Raw genomic sequence first — 14,198 nt, forward strand, 5'->3', positions numbered from 1 at the left:
TATGTGCTGCTAAGCCCACACACAAAATACACTGAGTGTACAAAACATTAAGAAATAAAGATTGAGTTCTGCCCCCAGCCTCCCTTCGTCGGGGCATGGACTCTACAAGGTGTCGAAAGTGACCCACAGGGATGCTGACCCATGTTGACTCCAATGCTTCCCACAGTTGTGTCAAGTTGGCTGGATGTCCTTTGGGTGGTGGACCATTCTTGATATGTTGAGCGTGAAAAACCCAGCAGCATTGCAGTTCTTGACACAAACCAGTGTGCCTGGCACCTGCTACCATACCCCTTTCAAAGGCACTTACATATTTTTTCTTGCCCATTCACCCTCTGAATGGCACACATACACAATCCATGTCTCAATTGTCTCAAGGCTTAAAAATACTTATTTAACCTGTCTCATCCCTTCATCTACACTGATTGAAGTGGATTTAACAGGTGACATCAATAAGGGATCATAGCTTTCACCTAGATTCATCTGGTCAGTCTATGTCTTGGAAAGAGCAGGTGTTCTTCATGTTTTGTACACTCATTCTATACAAAGTAGTGTACGTTTTTGGCCCAGAGCTGGTAGAAAAGGTTAGGGATTTGGGATGTGCATATTACCTACATGATGGCTCTCCCAGCAATACAGATCTTAATTTGATCACCTTGTTGTTGCAGGAAACCTAGTATAGTAAGTGAAACTGACATATTTAGACTTAACGACATGTTGAGTGAACGTAACACTTTTGGTCAAAAGTAACATTCTTGTAAGATTCTTCAACGTGAGCACACTTCGCACTTGATCTCACAATCTCTTGGTTGCCAGTGACTTGAATTTCCTGCTATGCCACCAGGTCTGTGGGCATGGAAGAGATTTGCCACCTATTTATTGTAAAGAGTTCATTAAGTACTTTGCTAAAACACCTTTAAAAAAATCCCTGCTGCCTTAAAATGTTAAATCAAGTCTAATACAAGTATTTCACTACACCCGCAATAACTTCTGCTAAACACATGTATGTGACAAATACTATTTTATTTTATTTGAATACGGATTTCGTGTTGCGTTAACTTCATCTAAAGTTACTTCAACCTTGAGTGTAACAATGCTCTCACTGAACTGTTTTAGCATGTGTCTGTTTTCCTCAAGTAATATTTTTTTTTAACACCTTTACAAAATCTGACTTTGTCTGTCAGCCTGGGGGCATATGTACTGGCTTGACCCAGTTCTTTCTCCACTTCACAGTGCAGTTCCTCTTTCTACAATTTCTATTTCTGCGTTCCAAATTGCACCCTATTATTAACTACATAAAGAGAATTGGGCGCCATTTGGGACACACACTAGCACCCTATAAGAAGGCATTTCTTTGGCTACAGGCGTTACACCTGTTGACATGGAAGCGTTTCTTCCCTGTACAGGACATCAGACTAACAGATTCGAGTGTGTTGTTTCTAATATTCAGCTACTGTAAAGTATTGTGACCGTCACCATGGTAGAACCCTGTTAGTTACAGGGTATATATATATATATATATATATATATATATATATATATATATATATATATATATATATATATATATATATATATATACAGTGTGGGAAAAAAGTATTTAGTCAGCCACCAATTGTGCAAGTTCTCCCACTTAAAAAGATGAGAGAGGCCTGTAATTTTCATCATAGGTACACGTCAACTATGACAGACAAATTGAGAAAAAAAAATCCAGAAAATCACATTGTAGGATTTTTAATGAATTTATTTGCAAATTATGGTGGAAAATAAGTATTTGGTCACCTACAAACAAGCAAGATTTCTGGCTCTCACAGACCTGTAACTTCTTCTTTAAGAGGCTCCTCTGTCCTCCACTAGTTACCTGTATTAATGGCACCTGTTTGAACTTGTTATCAGTATAAAAGACACCTGTCCACAACCTCAAACAGTCACACTCCAAACTCCACTATGGCCAAGACCAAAGAGCTGTCAAAGGACACCAGAAACAAAATTGTAGACCTGCACCAGGCTGGGAAGACTGAATCTGCAATAGGTAAGCAGCTTGGTTTGAAGAAATCAACTGTGGTAGCAATTATTAGGAAATAGAAGACACACAAGACCACTGATAATCTCCCTCGATCTGGGGCTCCACGAAAGATCTCACCCCGTGGGGTCAAAATGATCACAAGAACGGTGAGCAAAAATCCCAGAACCACACGGGGGGACCTAGTGGATGACCTGCAGAGAGCTGGGACCAAAGTAACAAAGCCTATCATCAGTAACACACTACGCCGCCAGGGACTCAAATCCTGCAGTGCGAGACGTGTCCCCCTGCTTAAGCCAGTACATGTCCAGGCCCGTATGAAGTTTGCTAGAGTGCATTTGGATGATCCAGAAGAGGATTGGGAGAATGTTATATGGTTAGATGAAACCAAAATATAACTTTTTGGTAAAAACTCAACTCGTCGTGTTTGGAGGACAAAGAATGCTGTGTTGCATCCAAAGAACACCATACCTACTGTGAAGCATGGGGGTGGAAACATCATGCTTTGGGGCTGTTTTTCTGCAAAGGGACCAGGACGACTGATCCGTGTAAAGGAAAGAATGAATGGGGCCATGTATCGTGAGATTTTGAGTGAAAACCTCCTTCCATCAGCAAGGGCATTGAAGATGAAACGTGGCTGGGTCTTTCAGCATGACAATGATCCCAAACACACCGCCCGGGCAACGAAGGAGTGGCTTCGTAAGAAGCATTTCAAGGTCCTGGAGTGGCCTAGCCAGAGTGGCCTAGCCAACCCCATAGAAAATCTTTGGAGGGAGTTGAAAGTCTGTGTTGCCCAGCGACAGCCCCAAAACATCACTGCTCTAGAGGAGATCTGCATGGAGGAATGGGCCAAAATACCAGCAACAGTGTGTGAAAACCTTGTGAAGACTTATAGAAAACGTTTGACCTGTGTCATTGCCAACAAAGGGTATATAACAAAGTATTGAGAAACTTTTGTTATTGACCAAATACTTATTTTCCACCATAATTTGCAAATAAATTCATTAAACATCCTACAATGTGATTTTCTTGATTTTTTTTTTCTCATTTTGTCTGTTTAAAACTCATGTTAAATTCGAACCCTAGCCACAATCTGTGACAATTACCTGGACTAAGCAGTCAGTCAAATACACGTGATAGTTGCTTTGATAATCAGAGCACGCTGTTGGAAAGGGAAACCCAGCCACGAGCTGCCCAAAGACGCAAGCCTACCAGACGGGCTAAATGCCTTTTATGCTCGCTTCGAGGCAAGCAACACTGAAGCATGCATGAGAGCACCAGCTGTTCCAGACGACTGTGTGATCACGCTTTCCGTAGCCAATGTGAGCAAGACCTTTAAACAGGTCAACATTCACAAGACCACAGGGCCAGACGGATTACCAGGATGTGTACTCAGAGCATGCTCGGACCAACTGGCAAGTGTCTTCACTGATATTTTCAACCTCTCCCTGACTGAGTCTGTAATACCTTCATGTTTCAAGCAGACCACCATAGTCCCTGTGCCCAAGAAAGCGAAGGTAACCTGCCTAAATGACTTCCGCCCCATAGCACTCACGTTGGTAGCCATGAAGTGCTTTGAAAGGCTGGTCATGGCTCATATCAACACCATCATCCCGGAAACCATAGACCCACTCCAATTCGCATACCGCCCCAACAGATCCACAGATTACACAATCTCAATCGCACTCCACACTGCCCTTTCCCACCTAGACAAAAGGAACACTTACGTGAGAATGCTGTTCATTGACTACAGCTCAGTGTTCAACACCATAGTGCCCACAAAGCTCATCACTAAGCTAAGGACCCTGGGACTAAACACCTCCCTCTGCAACTGGATCCTGGACTTCCTGATCCCCCAGGTGGTAAGGGTAGGCAACAACAGATCTGCCAAGCTGATCATCAACACGGGGGCCCCTCAAGGGTGTGTGCTTAGTCCCCTCCTGTACTCCCTGTTCACCCACGACTCCAACACCATCATTAAGTTTGCTGACGACACAACAGTGATAGGCCTGATCCCCGAAAACAATGAGACAGCCTATAGGGAGGAGGTCAGAGACCTGACAGTGTGGTGCCAGGACAACAACCTTTCCTTCAACGTGAGCAAGACAAAGAAGATGATCGTGGACTACAGGAAAAGGAGGGCCGAACAGGCCTCAATTCACATCGACAGGGCTGTAGTGGAGCGGGTCGAGAGTTTCAAGTTCCTTGGTGTCCACATCACCAACTAACTATCATTGTCCAAACACACCAAGAAAGTCGGGAGACTGAAAAGATTTGGCATGGGTCCCCAGATCCTCAAAAGTTATACAGCTGCACCATTGAGAGCATCCTGACCGGTTGCATCACCACCTGGTATGGCAACTGATCAGTATCCGACCGTAATGCGCTACAGAAGGTAATGCATACATCCCAGTACATCACTGGGGCCAAGCTTCCTGCCATCCAGGACCTATGTACTAGGCGATGTCAGAGGAAGCCCACATTTTTTTTCAAAAACAGCTTCTACCTCCAAGCCATAAGACTGCTGAACAATTAATAAAAGTAAATCAATGCTTTTCATTGGCTGATACTCATTTTGTGTGTGAGAACGTAATTAACTTTAAATGCTTGCTTATGTTCGCAAGTATGGCCCCATTAAGTCTCACCAAAATTATGTGTTTTTACCACATAGATACAGAGGTACAGAGTCCAACTCCATGCAAGCAGAGGCTTGCGTTTTGAGAAATATATATTTCTGTGAATCACACAATCCAATCTAAGAGATCTGCCTTTCAATGGCTAAGTTCAGCACATGTCCCTCCCTCTCACTGTACCTGGTTTTGTCCTAGTCTGCTGTACAGTGTAGTGTTAATACACTGAACAAAAATATGAATGCAACATGTAAGGTGTTGGTCCCATGTTTAATGAGCTGAAATAAAAGATCCCAGAAATGTTCCATATGCACAAAAAGCGTATTTCTCTCAAATGTTGTGCACAGATTTATGTACATCCCAGTTAGTGAGCATTTTCTCTTTGTCAAGATAATCCATCCACCTGATATTGTGGCATATCAAGAAGCTGATTAAACAGCATGGCCATTACACAGGTGCACCTTGTGCTGGGGACAATAAAAGGCCACTATAAAATGTGCAGTTTTGTCACACAACACAATGCCACGGATGTTTGAAGTTTTGAGGGAGTGTACAATTGAATGTTAATTTCTCTACCATAAGCCACCTTCAACGTCATTTTAGAGAATTTGGCAGTACGTCCAACTGGCCTCACAACCACAGATCATGTGTATGGTGTTGTGTGGGCGAGTGGTTTGCTGTTGTCAATGTTATGAACAGAGTGCCCCATAGTGGTGGTGGGGTTATGGTATGGGCAGGCATAAGCTAAGGACAAGGATCCCAATTAGATTTTATTGATGGCAATTTAAATGCACAGAGATACCATGATGATCATCCACCGCCATCACCTCATGTTTTATCATGATAATGCATGGCCCCATGTCGCAAGGATCTGTACACAATTCCTGGAAGCTGAAAATGTTCTTCCATGGCCTGCATACTCACCAGACATGTCACCTATTGAGCATGTTTGGGATGCTCTGGATCGATGTGTACGACAGCGTGTTCCAGGTCCCGCCAATATCCACCAACTTCGCACAGCCATTGAAGAGGAGTGGGACAACATTCAACAGGCCACAATCAACAGCCTGATCAACTCTATCCGAAGGAGATGTGTCGCGCTGCATGAGGCAAATGATGGTCACACCAGATACTGACTGTTTTTCTGATCCACGCCACCCCTAGCATTTTTGTAAATTACCAGTCATGTGAAATCCATAGATTAGGGCCCAATTAATTTATTTCAATTGACTGCTTTCCCTATATGAACTGTAACTCAGTAAAATGTTTGAAATTGTTGCATGTTGCGTTTATTTGTTCAGTATAATATACCCTAAGTAAATCAATGGAAGGACAGAAGGGGAGGCTGCCTGGATTGTGATGGAAAAATTTAGAATGAGTAAGTATATCTTATTATAGTTTATTCAACGCACCACCCATCTTATTCAATACAGAAACCCCAGGAGTGACACTCTTTTATCAGACCCTGCGAATCAATTCAGAACTGCACAATTAAAGATGAAAATTCAATACAAACCCTAAAAAGGAATAGGCCCATTCCCCACGTTAATTAGAAGTGAAAAATTGAGTAATACTAATTAAAAATTCGATTAGGCTAACAATGGTAATCAATTATACAAATTAATTAATTAATGTGAAGGCAGGCAAGTACACTTTTTTAACATGCCACATAATCACCAGGGCCCCACAGACTAGAGGTTTGGAGGATGAAAGCATCTATAAGCACTGCAGAGATGTAATTTTAGTCAATTTGTTGTACAGTAAGAAAATAAGTTAAACTATCGAACTCAAACCCTCTACAGACTCTGCCTTAGTGCATTTGTTTTAACACATGAATCAACAAAACCCAGACCTATGCGTGCTGCATTCAAATGATCACATTGTAATATCATTATGTAAATCCAGAAAAGGCATACAGAGATTTGGTTAACAAAACAAAACAAGTCGGAAGTTTACATACACCTTTGCCAAATACACTTAAACTCAGTTTTTCACAATTCCTGATTTTTAATCCTAGTCAAAATTCCCTGTTATAGGTCAGTTAGGATCATCACTTTATTTTAAGAATGTGAAATGTCAGAATGATAGTAGAGAGAATTACTTATTTCAGCTTTTATTTCTTCCATCACATTCCCAGTGGGTCAGAAGTTTACATACACTCAATTAGCATTTGGTAGCATTGCCTTTAAATTGTTTAACTTGGGTCAAACATTTCGGATAGCCTTCCACAAATGTCCCACAATAAGTTTTGGTCCATTCCTCCTGACAGAGCTGGTGTAACTGAGTCAGGTTTGTAGGCCTCCTTGCTCGCACACGCTTTTTCAGTTCTTCCCAGAAATGTTCTATAGGATTGAGGTCAGGGCTTTATGATGCCCACTGCAATACCTTGACTTTGTTGTCCTTAAGCCATTTTGCCACAACTTTGGAAGTATGGTTGAGGTCATTGTCCATTTGGTTGACCCATTTGCAACCAAGCTTTAACTTCCTGACTGATGTCTTGAGATGTTGCTTCAATATATCCACATAATTTTCCTTCCTCATGATGCCATCTATTTTGTGAAGTGCACAAGTCCCTCCTGCAGCAAAGCACCCCCGACAGCATGATGCTGCCACCCCTGTGCTTCACGGTTGGGATGGTGTTCTTCCACTTGCAAGCACCCCCCTTTTTCCTCCAAACATAACGATGGTCATTATGGCCAAACAGTTCTATTTTTGTTTCATCAGACCAGAAGACATTTCTCCAAAAAGTAAGAACTTTGTCCCCATGTGCAGTTGCAAACCGTAGTCTGGCTTTTGTATGGCGGTTTTGGAGCAGTGGCTTCTTCCTTGCCGAGCGGCCTTTCAAGTTATGTCAATATAGGACTCATTTTACTGTGGATATAGATACTTTTGTACCTGTTTCCTCCAGCATCTTCACAAGGTCCTTTGCTGTTGTTCTGGGATTGATTTGCACTTTTCGCACCAAAGTACGTTCATCTCTAGGAGACAGAACGCGTTTCCTTCCTGAGCGGTATTATGGCTGCGTGGTCCCAAGGTGTTTATACTTGCGTACTATTGTTTGTACAGATGAACGTGGTACCTTCAGGCGTTTGGAAATTGCTCCCAAGGATGAACCAGACTTGTGGAGGTCTACAATTCTTTTTCTGAGGTCTTGGCTGATTTCTTTAGATTTTCCCATGATGTCAAGCAAAGAGGCACTGAGTTTGAAGGTAGGCCTTGAATGTCAATCTCCAATTGACTCAAATTATATCAATTAGCCTATCAAAAGCTTCTAAAGCCATGACATCATTTTCTGGAATTTTCCAAGCTGTTTAAAGGCACAGTCAACTTAGTGTATGTAAACTTCTGACCCACTGGAATTGTGATACAGTGAATTATAAGTGAAATAATCTGTCTGTAAACAATTGCTGGAAAAATGACTTGTGTCATGCACAAAGTAGATGTCCTAACTGACTTGCCAAAACTATAGTTTGTTAACAAGAAATTTGTTGAGTGGTTGAAAAACGAGTTTTAATGTCTCCAACCTAAGTGTATGTAAACTTCCGACTTCAACTGTATATGAGCGATGAAATGCATTCCTGTCTGAAGCATGGAGGTTTAGGGTTGTGGAGGGCTGACTGAGACAAACAATGAAAATGCGTCCCAAATGGCACCCTATTCCCTATATAGTGCACTACCTTGGACAAGAGGCCCTGGTCCAAAGTAGTGCACTATTAAAGCAATAGGGTACCATTTGGGATGCAGCCTGAGGAACTACGCCACAATTAAATGCCATATATTAACATACTCCAGATACATGAGTTACATGTTTTGAATTTACAGCATGACTAGCTACGATGATAATAATGTTGTTTAATTTGAACAGATTATTTCCCTAGAGATGATCCAGTCCTCTGTAGCTCAGCTGGTAGAGCATGGCGCTTGTAACGCCAAGGTAGTGGGTTCGATCCCCGGGACCACCCATACACAAAACAAATGTATGCATGCGTGACTGTAAGTCGCTTTGGATAAAAGCGTCTGCTAAATGGCATATTATTATATTATTATTATCCATCTATTAAGTTGGCGCATTGCAGGTGTTAGGTGTTAGACAGGTGTTAGCCCCTTGATGCTACACACTGCCTTCTTCATAATAGGTGCAATTAGCGAGATGCTCCGCTCTTGTTGACGCTATGCAGCTATAATAAGAAACAAGTTGTCAGAAGAATAATTATATGCGTGTCTCATTATCGTCAAATATGTGTCTGTTAGGGGAATAATACATCTTTAGCTTATTAAAAATCAAACTTTACCATTATGTTTGATTGCTCACTATGGACAGTCAGGTACTGAGGGCAATGAAGAAGTATATGTACTGGAATATGCCTGCAGTATAACATGACAAAATGCACAGTAAACATCTAATTAACATTAACCCTTTTGTCCTGTTTTACATGAAAATACAGTATTACCTGATACAGTTATGAAACCACACAGGAGATTTTGAAGGGCCTTTTGAATATTGCCTTGTGTGAATAGTGTTCTACAGTACATGCATATCATTTTACTGATGATGCTGTTATAAAGTTAATCCCAAATGGCACCCTATACTGGTCAAAAGTAGTGCACTATATACTGTAGGGAGTAGGATGCCATTTGGGACATATACAGTCTATTCTGTGGGGCCTGTTCTGTTCATGGGGAGTCTGTGTGGTGAGCAGCCTGCCTGGGTCTCTCCTGGAGGATTTTCAGCGGCGGCTGCTTTGCTCCCACATTGGTCATATTGATTAATTCCAGTGATTCAATTGGTAAATGTAACCAACCTCTGTAGAAAATGCTATAATTGGATTCCCGAAACCGGGATTATAAGAGTTTCATGTTGGGAATGCATATTGAGGCAACATCTTATGTGACATGGCTCCAGCTGAGAGCAATGAGAACGAGGCTTAAATACTGCAATGGAGGAGCTCAGAGGGTATCTACATACACTGTAGGCCTACAGACTTTATATGTGCACATGGTGGGGCTCCAGAGGGTGTTATCTATTCAAAATGGGATATTCCTGGATGGAATTTCAGGTCTATATAGACTATTTTGCAATATTACCATCTGACCTCTTTTGGCCATAGTGGGGTTTTGACTGAAATTATGTTATTGGGTTTAAATTAATCTCCAGTATTTGGATTTCTGATGAAATGACATGGCATTTGTATAATGTTTCTCATTTGTCACATTACATGGCATGTTTGATTATTGATGTTAGAGGCCAATGTCTAAAACATGACACCTTTTCTCAAACATTAATAAAGACAAGAAAAAATATATATCTTACGATATAAATGTTCTCATCCTTAGTCATGGGATGCATCCCAAATGGCACACTATTCCCTATATAGTACACTACAGGGAATAGGTTGGAATTTGGGACGAAGACATTGTGAAATTATTCATCTTTGTTCAGGTACCAATACAATATATTGAGCAGGCCCGGTAAGTGATACTGATTGTAATATTAACCATTTTGAAATATGTTCCAATGCCAATTCAAGCAGAACCCATTATTAAAGTAGACAAAAATATATGAAAAGGTATTATATTTGCAGGGCTTGATGAATGACATAATTATCTTTCATTTTAGCTCCTCTCCTTTCACAGAGCCTTGCTATATTCATCATCAACATACAATACAATTGTAAATGCCATCAACTCCTTAACACATTGTAATGAGCAGTGAAATTACTGGCAGACCTGACACATTATTATAGGTACAGTAATCCGTTCAAATTACTTCACATCTGCATCCATTAATTATATTGGCATTGAGTCTTTGAGCTAAACACTGGAATGAGATGAAAGTGGTTTTGTTTATACAGTATATGAGAACATCATTACAGTTAGGAGTCTAATCCACATTAATTATGACATTTCATCCCTGCTTTCAAACATATTTCCCTAATTCAGAATATACTGTATCACAAATCATGAAATTGAAATATCTAATTGCTGCATGCACACACGTGTGCGCACACGCACTCACACACACACAATCTGACATGCAGAGTGAATAGCCAAAATTGTGTCCTCAATTCACTCTCCTCTGTGGTTCCATAAAGTACTGTATTATTCCAGACATCCATTTAATGCTTTAGGCATGCTTCATGGATAGATCAACATGATAATTGTCAACTACTTTGCTGTGTCTCTATGCGTGGCAACCTTGATTAGCTTGAAGGTCATTGAACAGACCTCTCCATGATATTGCATGGTGCATGACATGCAAGCTAACGACCCTGTGATTCTAGGCTAGTAATTAAACATTGGCTCTCAACCATTAACTGATCCAATTGAGCTATTTTACTATAGTGTCCACTGGCCAACATATTAGTAGTTAGGGGGATAGGCTGTTCACCCATGCATTGTTTTACACACTTATGCAAAGCAGGTAAACCCATGCCACTGTTACAGGCTTACCATTATCATTGTTTGCAATGCGGAACTCAGTGTGTGGGATCATAACAATGAAGAGCCTAAACCTCAAACAGTCCGGCATTGAAAATCTCACTTTGTTGTTGGGGGATGTGGTGATCAATCAACATATAAGTCTTCTTGAAAAAAAATGATGACCTAATGATAGGTTCTTACTAAAATATTAAATTGCGGACCGAACGCCAGTCATAAATCGTGGCCAAATGTTGGAGGGAACTGGCAAGGGAAGAGCCATCAATAAAATGAAGAATTGCAAGTTTCTGTCAGCCCAGTACCACACGGGTAAACAAGTTGTTGGAAAAACACGGCTGCCCTTTCCAACAAACACTTTTATTGACTCATATTCAAATGAGAGACCTTTACGATATATGGTGGAGAAGAAAACGTATCGGACCATACTGTCAATGCTATTGCACACTATCACGTACTCACGTATGTATTGATCATTTTTTCTAAAATCTATGGCATATTCGTATAATGAATGTCCTCAGATTAATGGCGATATTCCAATGTAATCAATCCTCTATATCAGGGTTGTCAAACATAAGGCCTGCGGTTGGTTTGAATGAAAAAAGTAATAATATATATACAGTTGAAGTCGGAATTTTACATACACCTTAGCCAAATACATTTAAACTCAGTTTTTCACAATTCCTGACATTTAATCCTAGTAAAAATTCCCTGTCTTAGGTCAGTTAGGATCCACTTTATTTTAAGAATGTGAAATGTCAGAATAATAGTAGAGAGAATGATTTATTTCTGCTTTTATTTCTTTCATCACATTCCCAGTGGGTCAGAAGTTTACATACATGCAATTAGTATTTGGTAGCATTGCCTTTAAATTCTTTAACTTGGGTCAAACGTTTCGGGTAGCCTTCCACAAGCTTCCCACAATAAGTTGGTGAATTTTGGCCCATTCCTCCTGACAGAGCTGTTGTAACTGTCAGGTTTGTAGGCCTCCTTGCTCGCACATGCTTTTTTCAGTTCTGCCCACACATTTTCTATAGGATTGAGGTCAGGGCTTTGTGAAGGCCACTCAAATACCTTGACTTTGTTGTCCTTAAGCCATTTTGCCAAACTTTGGAAGTATGCTTGGGGTCATTGTCCATTTGGAAGACCCATTTGCGACCAAGCTTTAACTTCCTGACTGATGTCTTTAGATGTTGCTTCAATATATCCACATAATTTTCCTTCCTCATGATGCCATCTATTTTGTGAAGTGCACCAGTCCCTCCTGCAGAAATGCACCCCCACAGCATGATGCTGCCACCCCCGTGCTTCACATTTGTGATGGTGTTCTTCGGCTTGCAAGCATTCCCCTTTTCCCTCCAAACATAATGATGGTCATTATGGCCAAACAGTTGTATTTTTGTTTCATCAGACTAGAGGACATTTCTCCAAAAAGTACGATCTTTGTCCCCATGTGCAGTTGCAAACCGTAGTCTGGCTTTTTTATGGCGGTTTTGGAGCAGTGGCTTCTTCCTTGCAGAGTGGCCTTTCAGTTTATGTCGATATATGACTCATTTTACTGTGGATATAGATACTTTTGTACCTGTTTCCTCCAGCATCTTCACAAGGTCCTTTGCTGTTGTTCTGGGATTGATTTGCACTTTTCGCACCAAACTACGTTCATCTCTAGGAGACAGAATGTGTCTGCTTCCTGAGCGGTATGATCTCATGGAGCTGCGTGGTCCCATGGTGTTTATACTTGCGTACTATTGTTTGTACAGATGAACGTGGTACCTTCAGGCATTTGGAAATTGCTCCCAAGAATGAACCAGACTTATGGAGGTCTACAATTAGCCTATCAGAATCTTCTAAAGCCATGACATAATTTTCTGGAATTTTCCATGCTGTTTAAAGGCACAGTCAACTCAGTGTATGTAAACTTCTGACCCACTGGTATTGTGATACAGTGAATTATTGTCACGGTTTCGGCCGAGGCAGCTCCTCCTCCGTGTTCGGGCAGGTTTCGCCGTTCGTCGTCTCCGGAGTACTAGCTGCCACCGCTCTATGTTTTCTGTTTGACTAGTTTGGTCTGTTAGTCACACCTGTCTTGTGTTATGTCTAATTTAGCACCCTATTTAGTTTCCCTGTTGTGAGTGTTGTGTTGTGTGTAATTGTTTCGTGTTGGTGTCGTTTTCGTACCGGTGTTTGGTACGCCACCTCTGTATTTTGCTTACTTCTCGGTTGAGGAGTTTTACGCGCCTGTTTATTTTGCGCGCTTCTGTTTTACGCCTGTGTGCGTTGTGCCTCTGGCTATTTTGGGATTATTGACTCACTTTTCCCAGTAAAGTATTTTTGGACTCTCTTTCTGCTTCTGCACTTGATTCCACACCACACCATTTCTACACGGCCCTGACAGAATTACACACCCTTTCGATGGAATCAGCAGGAGCACAAGTGGACAGCGTGGAGGAACGTCTCCAGGGACAGGAACATCGCATTAATCGGATCGGGCACGCGTTGGAGGGCGTCATGGACACTCTTCGGCGCTGGGAGATCAGCGGTGTTCCCACAGCCCCACCGATCGCTCCATCACCACCAGAGAACCTGCCTACTCATCCACCGGAACCCAGTGGGATTCGGCTCTCGCTCCCGAGGGCGTACGACGGCTCCGCTGCCGGGTGTCAGGGCTTCCTTCTACAAGTGGAGCTCTACCTAGCCACTATACACCCGGCGCCCTCGGGATACGAGAGCGTTTCCGCCCTCATCTCCTGTCTCACCGGCAAGGCGTTGGAGTGGGCCAACGCCGAATGGAGGGGAATAGACTCCGCCACAGTCACCTATGCGGAGTTCTCCCGCCGCTTTCGTGCGGTCTTTGACCATCCACCAGAGGGAAGAGCGGCGGGGGAACGTCTATTCCACCTCCGACAGGGGATGAGGAGCGCTCAAGAATTCGCACTGGAGTTCCGGACTCTAGCGGCTGACGCGGGGTGGAATGAGAGGGCCCTCATAGACCATTTTAGGTGTAGCCTTAGGGAGGACGTCCGCAGGGAGTTAGCGTGTAGGGACGCTACGTTAACTTTTGACCAGCTTGTGGACATGGCTATTCGTCTGGACAACCTACTCACGACCCGCGG

At 42.1% G+C, this 14,198-nt stretch overlaps 1 protein-coding gene across 1 annotated transcript in view; it reads right to left on the reverse strand.

Annotated features, from left to right (window-relative positions):
- LOC311109167 (cadherin-12-like) overlaps positions 1–14,198 on the reverse strand; it is a gene marked incomplete at both ends in the record, with an annotated part of 103,770 nt that overhangs the window by 72,238 nt on the left and 17,334 nt on the right. The gene's annotated exons all lie outside the window — the stretch shown is intronic.

Source organism: Coregonus lavaretus, assembly GCF_964263955.1.
Source record: "Coregonus lavaretus genome assembly, chromosome: 34".
NCBI lineage: Eukaryota > Metazoa > Chordata > Actinopteri > Salmoniformes > Salmonidae > Coregonus > Coregonus lavaretus.